The following is a 14,257-nucleotide window of genomic DNA, read 5'->3' as shown; positions in this document are numbered from 1 at the left end:
ATAACGTGCTCTAATGCTTCTTTGTGTTGCAGACGGCTAGATAATTACATACACATAAGGGTATTAGTGGGGATTAACACTGTATAATCATTATGATGTGGTAACGCTGTTTTGTGTTTCTTTTAATTAAGATGGTCTGTTTTGGCCTAAACCAAGATGGCCGCTATTTACAGCCTGCACTCGAGTGACTGAAATTTGACAAGAGGCCTTGCTGAACATGGTTGGAAGTCACCTGACCATAGCCTCTGTCTGAATTAAAAGTTTCCGTGAGGACAGCAGCTCCGGGCTTGCTTCCAAGTGCCCTTGGAAAAGAATAAAGCCACAATGAACTGTGATAACTTGCGGTGGCTACGCTATGGTTCCGAGGAAAAGCATTCATGAATGTATCATTTCCTAACTTCTTCCGTGTTTTTATTTTTGTGATTTTTCTGAGCGGAGGTTTTCTAAATGTTGCCAGACAACATCCTTTCCTGCTCGCTCTGCTCAGCGGCTTAACGGACGTTTGGAGTTTGTTTGTTACTTTATTTTTGCAAGTTTTTTTATAAATAATGTTAGACTAGGGAGGGTCTAAGGCCACTTCTTCCTGAACCGATGCTCGTGAGGATCGATGCTGATCGAGAGGACGGCGACTCGGTAGACTTTACTGAGAGACCTGTCCTGACCCATTTAGCTAGAATAGGTAACTATGGGAATAAGGATTTTGCTATTGATTGACTTTCCTCTGAACTAATTTAGATAAAAGTTGACATTTGTTTGAATTCCAGTGTCGGGTGGTTATTTCCTTGTCATTTATTGAGTTTCAAATGTATTTCCTATGTTTAAAATCATGACTCAGGACAATTTCTTTATGGTCGCATTGACCTCGCTCTAGATGCAGATTGGTTTAGGTTTCTCTCCTATATTCAGTATGGATAGAGTGATAGAATGAATGTCAGTGTGATGGGCCCTAGCGTATGATGAGTGTATGTGCGTGCGACTGTGGATTTACTCTGTCCGTGATAGTAGGGAGAATTTGTATGCTCCGATCTGCAGCAGTTTCCTGGTAGCAGTATGATGGTGTTAGATTATTGTCTTGATCTGATAGATTGCTTGTAAATAGGCTTTTTGATTTATTGATTTATTGATTGATGTTGGTATATGTACTAATACTATATGTTGAAGTCGTTGTATTGAGTTCTATGTAGTGGGTACGGCTTCTGGAACGTGGGGAGCTGGTGACGGTTCCGTAGTAGGGCAGAGGGAAGTGAGTGCTGCTCTTGGGAAAGACGGAACTGTTGTAATTACCTGTACGTATGCAGGAAAAGCGTGTGACAATTGAAGTTGCGCGTCACATTGTCTGGGTTCGGAATCAGTGACATCATCGTGTGTTACTATTAGAGACATATTTTCAGTATAAAAGGAGTGTGTATGGTAGCGAAGGTTATCTGTGAAACTCTGGTCTTAAGTCCCAGGGATCCGTAAGGTTCGCCGTTAAAGCTTACTGTTGGAGTAGTAATAGGTATTCTCTGAGCTTGTCTGAAGGGCTGGGCAGGCAGAGGTAAGCGCTGCTTGTTTTACGCGTGTTATAATTCTGTAGTGGGACAGACTGTTCGCTGTTCTCGGGAAAGGCAGGATTCTGTGTGCATGTGCTACATTTTCTGGTGTGAAAGTGCGTGAATGTATGAGCATTTAGTTGATTGTAAGACTCTTTGGAGCATTCCTAGAGGAAACAGTTAATGGATGCATGTTAGAAGGGCAGAGTAGAGGGATGTGTTACTGTGTCAACGAGAGTAATTATTCCGTAGTGGAGCAGAGGTAAGCACTGTTCTAGAGAGAAGCGGGATTCTTGTGAGAAAGACTTTTCTTTACTATTCTGTGGTTAGCGAAGCAGACAATGGAGATGTTTATATGTTGTAACTAATAGATTTTGTAGAATCTGAAACAAAGTCTACTGAGAAGGCTTTGTAAAGGAGGGGTAGACGAGTGACAGGAGACAAGAGCAGAAGCGTCTGCAGCGGTGACGTCAGGGAGTCATACAGACTGCGCTGTGATTGGGTAGTGGATTGGAACAGTGCTCGCGCTAGGATTGGTGCGTTGGTGTGAGCTGGTGTGAGCCGCGCCGGGATTGGAAGGAGTACAGGGTGACGTAGACGCTCCAGGATTGGTGCGTTGGTGTGAGTCGCGCTGTTATTGGACAAAGGATCGTACAGTTGCGGAAAGGACTAGAGGGTTGTAGTAAGCGCGAAAATGTATTATCAACCGGAGGAAAAGAAAAAGAAATCCTTGTTCGGTAAAATTAAAAGGTGGTTCGACAAGGATAAGAACATAATAACTAGAGAAGGTGAATTGCTACCTCCGACAAAAACTCCTGCATCCTTCATGGTTGCGAAATATGGGTATCATACCTGTATATAGTTAGACAACTGGGCTAGGTATACTAAGGAAGATGGTGTCTTAGCGTTCCCGGAACATGGTTCATTTAATCTGGCCGTGTTAAGAAATTTACGGGAAAAAATGATGTGTCTAGAGCCTAGACCAAGGCCGACACAGTTCGAGGCGTTGGTGGAATGGGAAGATGAGGTGCATGAACGAGAGGAGTGGAGGCTAATATAGGTATATTTTTGGGAGGAAATATGATCGTGAGACTCATCATGATCGAATGAGGAGATGGCGAGATGCTAGTATGTCAGAGGGATTATCTCCTATGAGAACTGTTGAAGAAGCGGAAGGGAGGAAAGGTGCAGAAAAGGTGCCTGATACAGAAGTGAGAAGGTATGGGGCTAATGATTATGAGGATGAGGTCTTGGATGACATTATTTACAAGAGACCACCTCCATATAGACCAGAACCAGAAGAGAGCACGCCAGTTGCTACTCCGATAAGAGATACTTTGCGAATTGTTAAAACTGAGGTTGTGACACCTGATCTGAAAAGTGGTAGCTCTTTCACGGAAAGGGAGAGAGAGAGAGAGCGAGAGAGAGAGAGAATCGAGTCAGTGACGAGAAAACAAGAGAATTAGCCAGAACAACATCTGAGCTGACTGAGAAAATTAGAGAGCTGACGAAAAATCTAGAAGCTGTTACAGTACCTGTAACAATTGGTCCGGTTGTGCCTATTTTTGATAAACAAAGAATGGGTGAAAATGGTTTGACAGTTCCCTATGTAGGAAATAGTTTGGTTGGTTCTTGCACTTTGGAGGAATCAAGAATGAGGACTGGTGAAAATAATTTGAGGCAGTCAAGATATGACATATGTAGTGGAGGATCAGATGTACAGCCTAATTCGGGATTGAATACTGGTTGTTTGGGAGGAACGATTTTGGAACCACAGAGGATGGCAGAACAAGTGGGTGCAGTGAAAAAGTCTACTGAAATAACAGCTGAAGATTTTAATGATTGGTTGAAAGTTCTTCAAAAGAAGGATAAAGATTCACAGGCAATTGATGTAGCCAGGTTGCGCATAGAATTGGAGGAACTTATTGCAGGAACAATTCCTACAGATATACTGAAAAATCATCATGATGGAGAGTTGTTATTTATGTGCAAGAGTATCACCTGGAGGGCTAAAAGTACACATGACAGGTTAAGAGCAATAGCGAGTGAACAAGGAGTTGACATGGATAAAGTGAAAGCTTTGCAGAAGCCTTGCAGGGTGGATTTCACCGACAAGGATATTGAGAATCTAAATGGTGTTGGCAGAACAGGGCAGATTAAGGAAATGATTGCCTTATTGCGAAAATGGGGTGATGTGGAAAAATGGAAGGATAGATGGTACAAGAAAAGGGAAGATTCAGTGGACAGGACTTATTCAGCTTTTCCCATGAGAGAAAATGAAAAAACAGTGGATGCTTATCCTATGAGAGAGATTCCTGGAGGAGGATATGTACATGTCCCATGGACTAGCCAGGATATTTTGTCATTTACAAATGATTTCCCTCGACTGAGAGAAAAGCCCGTCGAGTGGTATAGGCAGGTAGATAGGTTTGTGAAATTGTCAAAAGTGCTGTGGATTGACCTGAATAGTCTGTTTGATATAATTGTTCCAGCAGACCTGTGGGCAGAGTGTAAAATAGTTGTAGATTGGCCTGCAAAGGAGTATCCAAGAGATCCAAAAACGGGAGCACCAGACCCAGAGGTTATGAAGAAATACGAGCAGGTTATTGTGTTCCTGAAAAATAAGGTACCCCCGAAAGAGACAGACTGGGTTAAGATAGATCAAACACATCAGGAAGCAAAAGAATCAGTTCATGCTTTTTACGAAAGGCTGATACTGGCTTTTAAACAGTTTAGTGGAGATGAACACCTGGGTGACAAGGATTTGAGTCATTTTGTATACAGATTTGTATATGGCTTGAGACCTGAAATCAGTGAAAGAATACGTGAGCATACAGTTGATTGGCAGAGTAAAAAGATTGATGAGATCTTGAGACATGCAAAGTACTTCAGTGATGAGATTGAGGCAAAGCAGAGAAAGCTGAAAGAGAAAGCAATGTGGGCACAGGTGAAGGTGGCTGAAAGACAAGAAGCACAGATGGTGGAACAAGCGAATAATCAAGGAAATAGACTCAGATATGCAGGAAAAGGGAAGGGGAATCTAGAAGAAGCAAAGAAAAAGTTCCCTTGTCACAACTGTGGACAATTGGGGCATTGGAGATCCGAGTGTACCAATCCACCATTAGTGAGTAATGAGAATAAACCTTTGAATCAACAGGTGCAGAACGAGGGGTGTAATCAACAGCAACAACAGCTGAAGGTTGTCAGACAGTAGAGCCAAGAGCCAAAACCGCCCTTGCCGCAGAATAGAGGGTCCCAAAAGTATAACCAGGACTCAGGATTCTACAATGATGAGCAGGTAAACAAACCGAGACGTTCTAACCTGGTACAGCAGTACTGGTTAAAGAACGAGGGGAGTGAGTCTGAAGGGGACTATTGACGGTGCCGAAGAGAGGAGGAAGAGTGCATACTTGGTGCAACTCTAGAAATAGACCAGGCAGGACCATTTGTAGATGGGAAAATAAATGGGGAGAGTGTTACTTTTTTGGTAGACACAGGAGCAACGAGATCAACTGTCAGGTCAGCAGATATTAGAAATCTTCCTCTCTCGGATGCAGCAATCCAAGTGGTTGGTGTAGCCAATACACAGATTAAGACTCGTCTTACCGAACCAGTAAGGGTAAGAATAGGGAAATTTTCAGACATGCACAGGTTTGTAGTCTGTGATACTAGTCCAGTGAACTTGTTAGGTAGGGACCTATTGTGCAAGATGAATTGTACAATTTTTTGTACTCCGGATGGAATAACTTTTGAGACACCAGATGAGGATGTTTTGTACAGGATGACTCTAGACAATAGAGAGAGTGAGATTGTTGGTACATATGCTGTGTTTAATCCAGACGATTTGCCTCAGGAGTTGAGACACACAGTAAAAACAGCAGTTTGGGATTTTACTGGAGAAGATGTGGGATTGATGAATAATGTAGATCCAGTGAAGATTTCAGTGAAAGAGGGGATTGTTTATCCTAATATCCCACAATACAGATTGACACCAGAAATAATTGAGGGAATAACCCCTATAATTGACAAGATGATTCAACAGGGTGTTTTGAGAGAGTTACTGAGTAGCCCGTGTAATTCACCGATAATGGGGCTAAAGAAACCTAATGGAAAGTTCAGAATTGTACAAGATTTGAGAAAAGTTAACAAAATTGTGGTGGCATGTTGTCCCATTGTGCCAAATCCGTCAGTGATTTTGTACCAGATTCCTCATGATGCTGAGTGGTACACGGTAATTGATTTGTGTCATGCTTTCTTTTCAATTCCATTGCATCATGACAGCCAGCCGATTTTTGCATTTCGGTTTGGACAGTGTATTTTAGCATGGTGTCGTATCCCACAGGGGTATACAGAGAGTCCTTCGATATTCAATCAGTTGTTGAAAAAATCATTGGAGAGTTTGATCATGCCTGAAAGCTCAGTACTAGTACAGTACATCGATGACCTACTTGTGGCATCGAAGACACGTGAAGCTTGTGAAGTAGATACCATAGCTTTACTGAATCACCTGGCAGATGGAGGGTTAAAGGTATCTCCAGCCAAATTGCAATTTTGCAAGAAAGAGGTGCATTATCTTGGACACAATATTGAAAAGGGTCTGAGAAAGGTGACTGATGACAGGATCAAAATTATCAGAGGAATGAGAGCCCCAATGACCCAGAGAGAAGTGAGGATGTTTCTGGGGATGGTGGGTTATTGTCGTCAGTGGATAAGTAATTTATCCCTGATAGCAAAGCCACTGATTAAAGTGACTAAAAGTGAGGTGAAAGACCCATTGGAATTGGATGCAGAACAAATGGCAGCATTTGAAGAGTTAAAGAGCAGAATGTGTGAAGCTCCTGCTTTGGGAATGCCAGACTATGAGAAAGAGTTTGAGTTGTACTGCAGTGAGAGAAAAGGATGTGCACTTTCAGTGTTAATTCAGAAACATGGACAATTGAGAAGGCCGATTGCGTACTTCTCATCGACACTTGACCCCGTAGCTGTGGGTTTGCCAGGTTGCCTGAAAGCAGTAGCTGCTACATGCAGAAGCTTGGAACAGAGTGAGGGTATAATAATGGGATATCCTGTACGGGTATTTGTACCTCATGATGTGGCAATTCTTTTGACAAGAAGTAGGACTCAATATATGTCACACAGTCGACTGACTAAATATGAGAAAATCATTCTGGGAGCATCAAATGTGACTCTCAAGAGATGTGTGAATGTGAATCCAGCAACTTTGTTGCCAGATGCTGACAATGTGAATGTGGGAGATGATGTTGATCATGATTGTTTGGATGTGCTTGATTACTGCACAAAACCCAGACCAGACATAAGAGATTTGCCATTGCCTGAGAGTGATCATGTGCTGTTTGTGGATGGATCATGTCTGAGAACTGATGATGGTGTGCTAAGTGCAGCATATGCGGTGTGCAAGGTTTCAGAAGTTATGGAAGCCTCGTCTTTGAAAGGAGTAAGATCTGCTCAAGTGGCTGAATTGGTGGCTTTGACGAAAGCTTGCAAGATTGGGAAGAATCTGAGAGTGACTGTGATGACTGATAGTCAGTATGGATTTGGAGTGGTTCATGATTTTGGCCAACTTTGGCTTCAGAGAGGTTTCTTGACGTCGAGTGGGACTCCAATAAAGAATGCTGAGGTGATTGGAAAATTGCTTGAGGCGATACAGCTGCCTAAAGAATTAGCAGTTGTAAAGTGTGCTGCACATGGACAAGGAGATGATTTTGTTACCCTTGGTAATCGTTTTGCCAATGACATAGCACAGTTTTGTGCAAAGAACAATAATTCGATTAACAGGGGACGAGAAAGGGAAATGCCTTTTTGTTCTGTGATGTTTACTAATGTCCTGGAAACGTGGGATGAAGTGAAACAGTTGCAGGATGAAGCAGGAGATGAGGAAATGAGAGATTGGATCAAGGCAGGTTGTGCCCCAAGAGAGACAGATCATGTTTGGATCTATAGAGATGGAAGACCAGTTATGCCAAATTCAATGCTATCAACAATGGCGAGAATGTATCATGGCCAGGGACATCTGGGGAGGGACGCGATGATTAGGTCATTCAAACAAACCTGGTACAATGCAAAGTTCAGGCTAATTGCAGAGAGTATCTGTCAAAGATGTTTGATTTGTCAGCAGTTCAATACTGGGAAAAAGACAGTGGTGAGTCCAGGAACAATATGCAGAGAGGGAGGTTCTTTTACCAGAATGCAAATAGATTTCATTGAAATGCCCCAAGTGAACAGATTGAGGTATGTTCTAGTGGTAGTCTGTTTGTTCTCAAGATGGGTGGAGGCCTATCTGACTAGGAGGAATGATGGAATAACAGTTGCAAAGTTACTGTTAAGAGAGTTGATTCCTAGGTACGGGTTCCCAGTGACAATTGAGTCAGACAGAGGTGGACATTTCTATAATGAGCTCATGGGTTTAATTTGTGAAGCATTGAGCATACAGCAGAAGCTACATTGTGCATACAGGCCAGAGGCTTCTGGCGTTGTTGAGCAGATGAATGGCACAATCAAAAACCGAATTGGTAAGATGTGTTTAGCCACTGGAATGAAATGGCCTGATGTCTTGCCTCTAGTGCTTATGACTATTAGGTCTACTCCAGATAGAACCACAGGGTTGAGTCCACATGAAATATTAATGGGACGTGCGATGAGACATGCATTCGTGCCTGTCAACAAGTTGATGACAATAACTGATGACATGATTTTGGATTACTGTAAAGGCCTGGCTGACGCAGTTCATTCTGTGTTTCACCAGGTTGGAGAAGACGCTACCACACTTGAGAAGAAGCAAGCTCATGATCTGAGTCCAGGGGACTGGGTGAGGATTAAGGTGCACAGAAGAAGAAATTGCTTGGTTCCAAGGTGGGGAAGGTCAAGACAAGTCATTCTGACTACGACAACTGCAGTAAAGTGTGCTGGTGTGAAGAATTGGGTTCATGCGAGTCATTCTCTGAGAGTTCCAAATCCAAAAGATGGGACTGGTAAAGAGTATTTTGAAGAGTCAGATTCCAGTGATGATGCAGAAACTGAACCAGTGAGAAGAAAAAAAAAATTCTGAAAGGGGGGAAGGAGAAAGGGAGTCAGGTGATTCTTTTTTCTTTCCAAGAGAGTCTTCAAGAGAAACATTGAGAGTCTCAGAGGAGAGATCAGATTCTGTAAGAGTGCCTGAAGTTCCAACGAACAGTGGAGAAGAAAGAGGAGAAGAGAGCAATTCCACAGGGACTACACCTGAGTCGGATGAGGAGGTTGAAAATCCACTTGAGATAACACCTGAAGAAGCAGGGTCAGTAGAAGATAGAGAGGGACAGATTGCGGAAGACCCCCGAGGAGGTGTAGGGAACATTCCTGATAAGCTAGGTGAAGGGACAAGTAGACAGCAAGAAGATTGCGTGTCGGAGACCCGAGGAGGGATAGAAATAGGGAAATCTCAATCGGTGGTGGGAAAGACTGTGGAGCAAAAGAGAATTGTTCATGGACAAGAGGCAAATGAGACAGAATCAGATGAGAGTGAGAATGAGAAATCAGAGGGTCGAGTTCTGAGAAAGAGAACTTGGATCGGAGAAAGAAATAATAAAGAAGTGAGACCAAAAAGGAGTGTAAGGGGAGATCTTTGGCCTAACAGGATAAAGAGGCTAAGGTACAGACTGACACGAGCAAGTGCAAGTTCAAGTTCATCGAAAGCTGAACAGGTGAACGAGGTGTCGAGTCAGAATCAAGCAAAGGGTGAAAAACAAAAGGTCTCAAAAGAACCAGAGGAGATCAAGAGAATCAGAAAACCTAACCAGAAGTATAGGTCACCGGAATGGACGTACGTGGCACTGTCTGAAGGTGAAGAGACAGAAAGTCAAGGAAACCCAGAGGGGACCGTACGAGGAGTGGTTGAGGAGAAAACTGTTGGAATCCTGAAAGTTATCCTGACTGACATTGGAGAAGAGTCGGATACACAGGATGTTGTTGAAGATCTAATACAATTCGATGTTGCTGAAGAAGAAGGGAAAAGTGATGAAAATCCAAATTGAGTGAACTAAAGGAGTCACTTGGAGAAAAGTGAAAAGAAGAAAGTCTGAGATTAGCTGTTTGAAATAATCTAGTGTTCTAGTGTTTCAGTAGTGGAGTAGAAGAGGCTAAGTCAAAAGACACTGCCAAAGTAGCAAAATGGCTAACACAGAAAATAATCAAAATAGATGTGCCTTCTTGAAAAGATGGTGTAGAATGTGCTGCTGCTGTACTGGATTATTAATGCTATTATGGGGTGTACTAGCTTTATTAGTTACATTTAGAGTTACAATAGATACTTTTGGAATACATGCTGAGAATGTAACTAATATAGAGAGGGGGTTCACAGAAAGTAGTTCCAACTAGAAGTAGTAATATTTACATACATAAAGATAGGTCAATTAATGATTTTTCTAGCAATGTTTTTTCAAAGTTGTTGTACGAATATGTAAAAACAATGGAAGTAAGGGATTGCTACGTCTGTATGCAATTACCTGCGTCCGTTTCAGAGGGTGTTACTTATCACCATTTACCAGCTACGTATGGGATTTCATGTAGTGTGCTAAGTAGTGTTTTTTATTTGTTAGGGAAAATAGATTATGAGATGTCTAACAAAGATAAAAAATTTGGGCAATTACCTATGGATAAGAAGCTGAATCCAGCTAAAGAAGCTAACATTTTGGTGAGATTTTTATTGAGGCAGAAGAATTAACATTAGATTACATTTTTGGAAACAATTTAACTTGCAGTTTGAAGGGAGAGGAAAAGGCTTTCCTAGACTTGGTAGAGAAAAGGAGAATGAGCATGAATGAAAAGGCAGGGAAATATGAAGTGAGTAAGACAATATGGGTTATTGAGATGGGAAAGGAGTTGAAGAATGGGGCCAGTCCAACTTTGGCTTTAGATGCACCACAGAAGGGTAAACTATGCATTACCAGAAGGAGATCCCAATATGATAATCATTTTGTTGGGACTAGTGAGTGTCATGATACATACTTTATTGCAACAGGATGGGGTTTTAAAGGTGGTGAAGATCCAGTTTTCCCGGGAGTGTATTATATTTGTGGGAACAGGGCTTATTACAGGTTGCCTGACCATTGGTATGGCACGTGTTATGTTGGCCTGGTCTTTCCAAAGATTTTTCATATAGATAGGATAGAAGATGTAGGACACATTAATCTACTAACACGTTTTAAGAGAGAAACTTGGTCAGAAATTGTAGGTGATATTTTTGGATCTTTAATTCCAGCAGTGGGAATTTCTTTAAATGCATATGGAATTCGAAAACTGTCAACAGTGGTGGATCGCTTGTCGACAAGTACCGCTGGAGGGTTTCTTTTGGTAAATACGGAGATGATTGCCGTACGTGCCATGTCTATGCAAAATCGACTTGCCCTTGATATTTTATTGGCCAAAGAGGGTGGAGTTTGTGGAATGCTGAAAGTTCAACATTGTTGCACTTACATTCCTGACGAAAGCAGAGATCTAAAGGTCTATATCAAAAATATTACTGATTTGCATGAAGAATTAGTACCACTGGAAGCTGAAAGTATCTGGACTAAAATAGCTAATAAGATAGTTGCTGTTAAGAGTTTTATTGCTAAGATAGGTAGTACTATTATTGGTAAAATATTATTTCCTTTGACATGTGTAATTTTTGCTTCATTGATACTAAGATTGGGTTGTTTGTGTTGTAAAAACAGGGGAGGGAAAAAGAATAATTAGAGGAAATACTGCAAAGAAACAAAAGAGGTCAAAGAGAGACCCACGAGAAATAGAATTAGAAGAATTGAGGGAGACTGTTAACTTGGAGTCGAAGAGGGATGATGAGAGAGAATCTGGTGTTTAATGTTGTGTCATAAAAGACATTTTCAATTTCTCCTAAAAATTGGGACTAATTTTTTTTTTTTTTTTGGGTTGGTTTTTGTGGTGATAATATATCACCAAAGGGGGGATTGCTGGAGCAGAGTTTTCTATTGAAAATTTATTGAGATTTAAACTCCAGTTTATGTTGTTTGTCATGATTAAAATTACTAATTTATAATCATTAATTATTAACTCTGTTAGAAGTCTTGACTAATCAACATTACTAATGAGAGGAAATTACACGCGGGAATGCATATATGTTGCTTTATTAATACGTGAACTAAATTGGTGAGCAAATTTATTAAATGAGTGTTGCAAAAGTGCTATTTGTTTTGTGTTTGCGCTTTAAAATAACGTGCTCTAATGCTTCTTTGTGTTGCAGATGGCTAGATAATTACATACACATAAGGGTATTAGTGGGGATTAACACTGTATAATCATTATGATGTGGTAACGCTGTTTTGTGTTTCTTTTAATTAAATGGTCTGTTTTGGCCTAAACCAAGATGGCGCTATTTACAGCCTGCACTCGAGTGACTGAAATTTGACAAGAGGCCTTGCTGAACATGGTTGGAAGTCACCTGACCACAGCCTCTGTCTGAATTAAAAGTTTCCGTGAAGACAGCAGCTCCGGGCTTGCTTCCAAGTGCCCTTGGAAAAGAATAAAGCCACAATGAACTGTGATAACTTGCGGTGGCTTCGCTATGGTTCCGAGGAAAAGCATTCATGAATGTATCGTTTCCTAACTTCTTCCGTGTTTTTATTTTTGTGATTTTTCTGAGCGGAGGTTTTCTAAATGTTGCCAGACAACATCCTTTCCTGCTCGCTCTGCTCAGCGGCTTAACGGATGTTTGGAGTTTGTTTGTTACTATATTTTTGCAAGATTTTTATAAATAATGTTAGACTAGGGAGGGTCTAAGGCCACTTCTTCCTGAACCTATGCTCGTGAGGATCGATGCTGATCGAGAGGACGGCGACTCGGGAGACTTTACTGAGAGACCTGTCCTGACCCATTTAGCTAGAATAGGTAACTATGGGAATAATGATTTTGCTATTGATTGACTTTCCTCTGAACTAATTTAGATAAAAGTTGACATTTGTTTGAATTCCAGTGTCGGGTGGTTATTTCCTTGTCATTTATTGAGTTTCAAATGTATTTCCTATGTTTAAAATCATGACTCAGGACAATTTCTTTATGGTCGCATTGACCTCGCTCTAGATGCAGATTGGTTTAGGTTTCTCTCCTATATTCAGTATGGATAGAGTAATAGAATGAATGTCAGTGTGATGGGCCCTAGCGTATGATGAGTGTATGTGCGTGCGACTGTGGATTTACTCAGTCCATGGTAGTAGGGAGAATTTGTATTCTCCGATCTGCAGCAATGTCACCCGCGCCACAGATCAAGTGGTATCACATGATATACTTTGATCAGGAGTCAAAGGCTATGGGGCTTGTGTTGTCCCTGTGAATTCACTAAACTGGGTCTCTGTAATTTTTGCTATGACTACGTGTCAATAACGAGAAATTTGATTTTGATAACAATTAAAAAGAGGCGCAGATCATACAATAAAAATAAATAAATAAAAATGGAACCCTAGGTCGAGGGAGCCATTGGTTGACATTTCCAGGTAATCCTGTTGATAACAAATCCGCATCATGTATTTAATATGATTTCATAAAACATAAAACTACTGTGAATCACAATAAACAAACAAAACACTGCTGTAGAGGCAAACCCACAGGTTGACAGTGTTTTATTTCTGAAAGGGATCCAGGCAAAGGGTTATAAAGGGAATTAAAGGTGCACCCTTTTATTCTGCCATCTGGACGAAAAGGTTACAATCAGAGAATATAGGACTGCAACTGTGTGCATTAAACATGATTTAAATGATTTTCTTAGACCGTTGAAGCAGGACTAAAACTTAAGCTCTGAACGCTAACACCCTTTCAACTACGCAGGCTGTTGATATGCGGAGACTTTTCTGTTGAAAAGCGCGGTAGACATACAGCAGTCAGGAACAACGATTATACCTTCAAATTACTGCCCGTGCCTTGCCATTTTGTCTATAAGGAAAGCGTTGACAAACTGGTGTAAGACTGTAAGTGCCAAAGGGAAGAATTCCTAACATGCGAAGAAGGAACAGCACCGAGCAGCGGGATCGGGATCTCCCTCCACGTCAGACAGAGCCAGGCAGCAGGAAGGCACACAAGCGTGCGCCGTCTATGAATGAAACAAGCATTCCCTGAAGGCTGTCTTCCAGATGCTGTGCCTCACTTCCCAGATTGCCCAACCCCCAACACGCACCAGACAAAGACCCCCAATAGCTTGCAGCCTTTGTTGTGCGCAGACACTGCAAAGAAACAGGAGATGCCCAATATTAAAGATAAGTTTAAGCAAACCGCTGCACCCTCCATCGGTCCCCGGTACATTTGATGCCAGCCATGGTGCCGTTACAGAGGGTCAGCGCTGCACCCGCAGGAACAAAGGACCCACTAGCAGCTGAGCAGCGGCGCTGATGTTGTGTGCGGCCGGATCGGGCTCCCGTCACTTCCTCCTGCACAGTACAGCAGCGGCGGCCCTTGTGCAGCGAGGTCCCTACCTTCTAGTCACGGGCCTTCTGGCCGCTCCACTTTCATTTTCTGCTTCTGCTGGTTTTTTTTCAAGAAGTTGCCGGCTGGCAGGAGAGGGAAAAAATTGTGAATGTAGGGTACAGTGTAACACTCTGTACCTCCCCCACAGGTGTAGCTGTCACTATGTGACCCCCGGCACTGCTGAAGAGGCTGCAGCTGTGGGTGTTCAGGCGCATTCATATGCAGGAGCGTCTGTTTAGCGGCTGCTGGATGACGCATGTGTA

This window comes from Triturus cristatus, chromosome 2_1 (assembly GCF_964204655.1).
Source record: "Triturus cristatus chromosome 2_1, aTriCri1.1, whole genome shotgun sequence".
Taxonomy (NCBI): domain Eukaryota; kingdom Metazoa; phylum Chordata; class Amphibia; order Caudata; family Salamandridae; genus Triturus; species Triturus cristatus.
The sequence above is the reverse complement of the archived record's forward strand: the minus strand, read 5'-3'. Positions refer to the sequence as shown.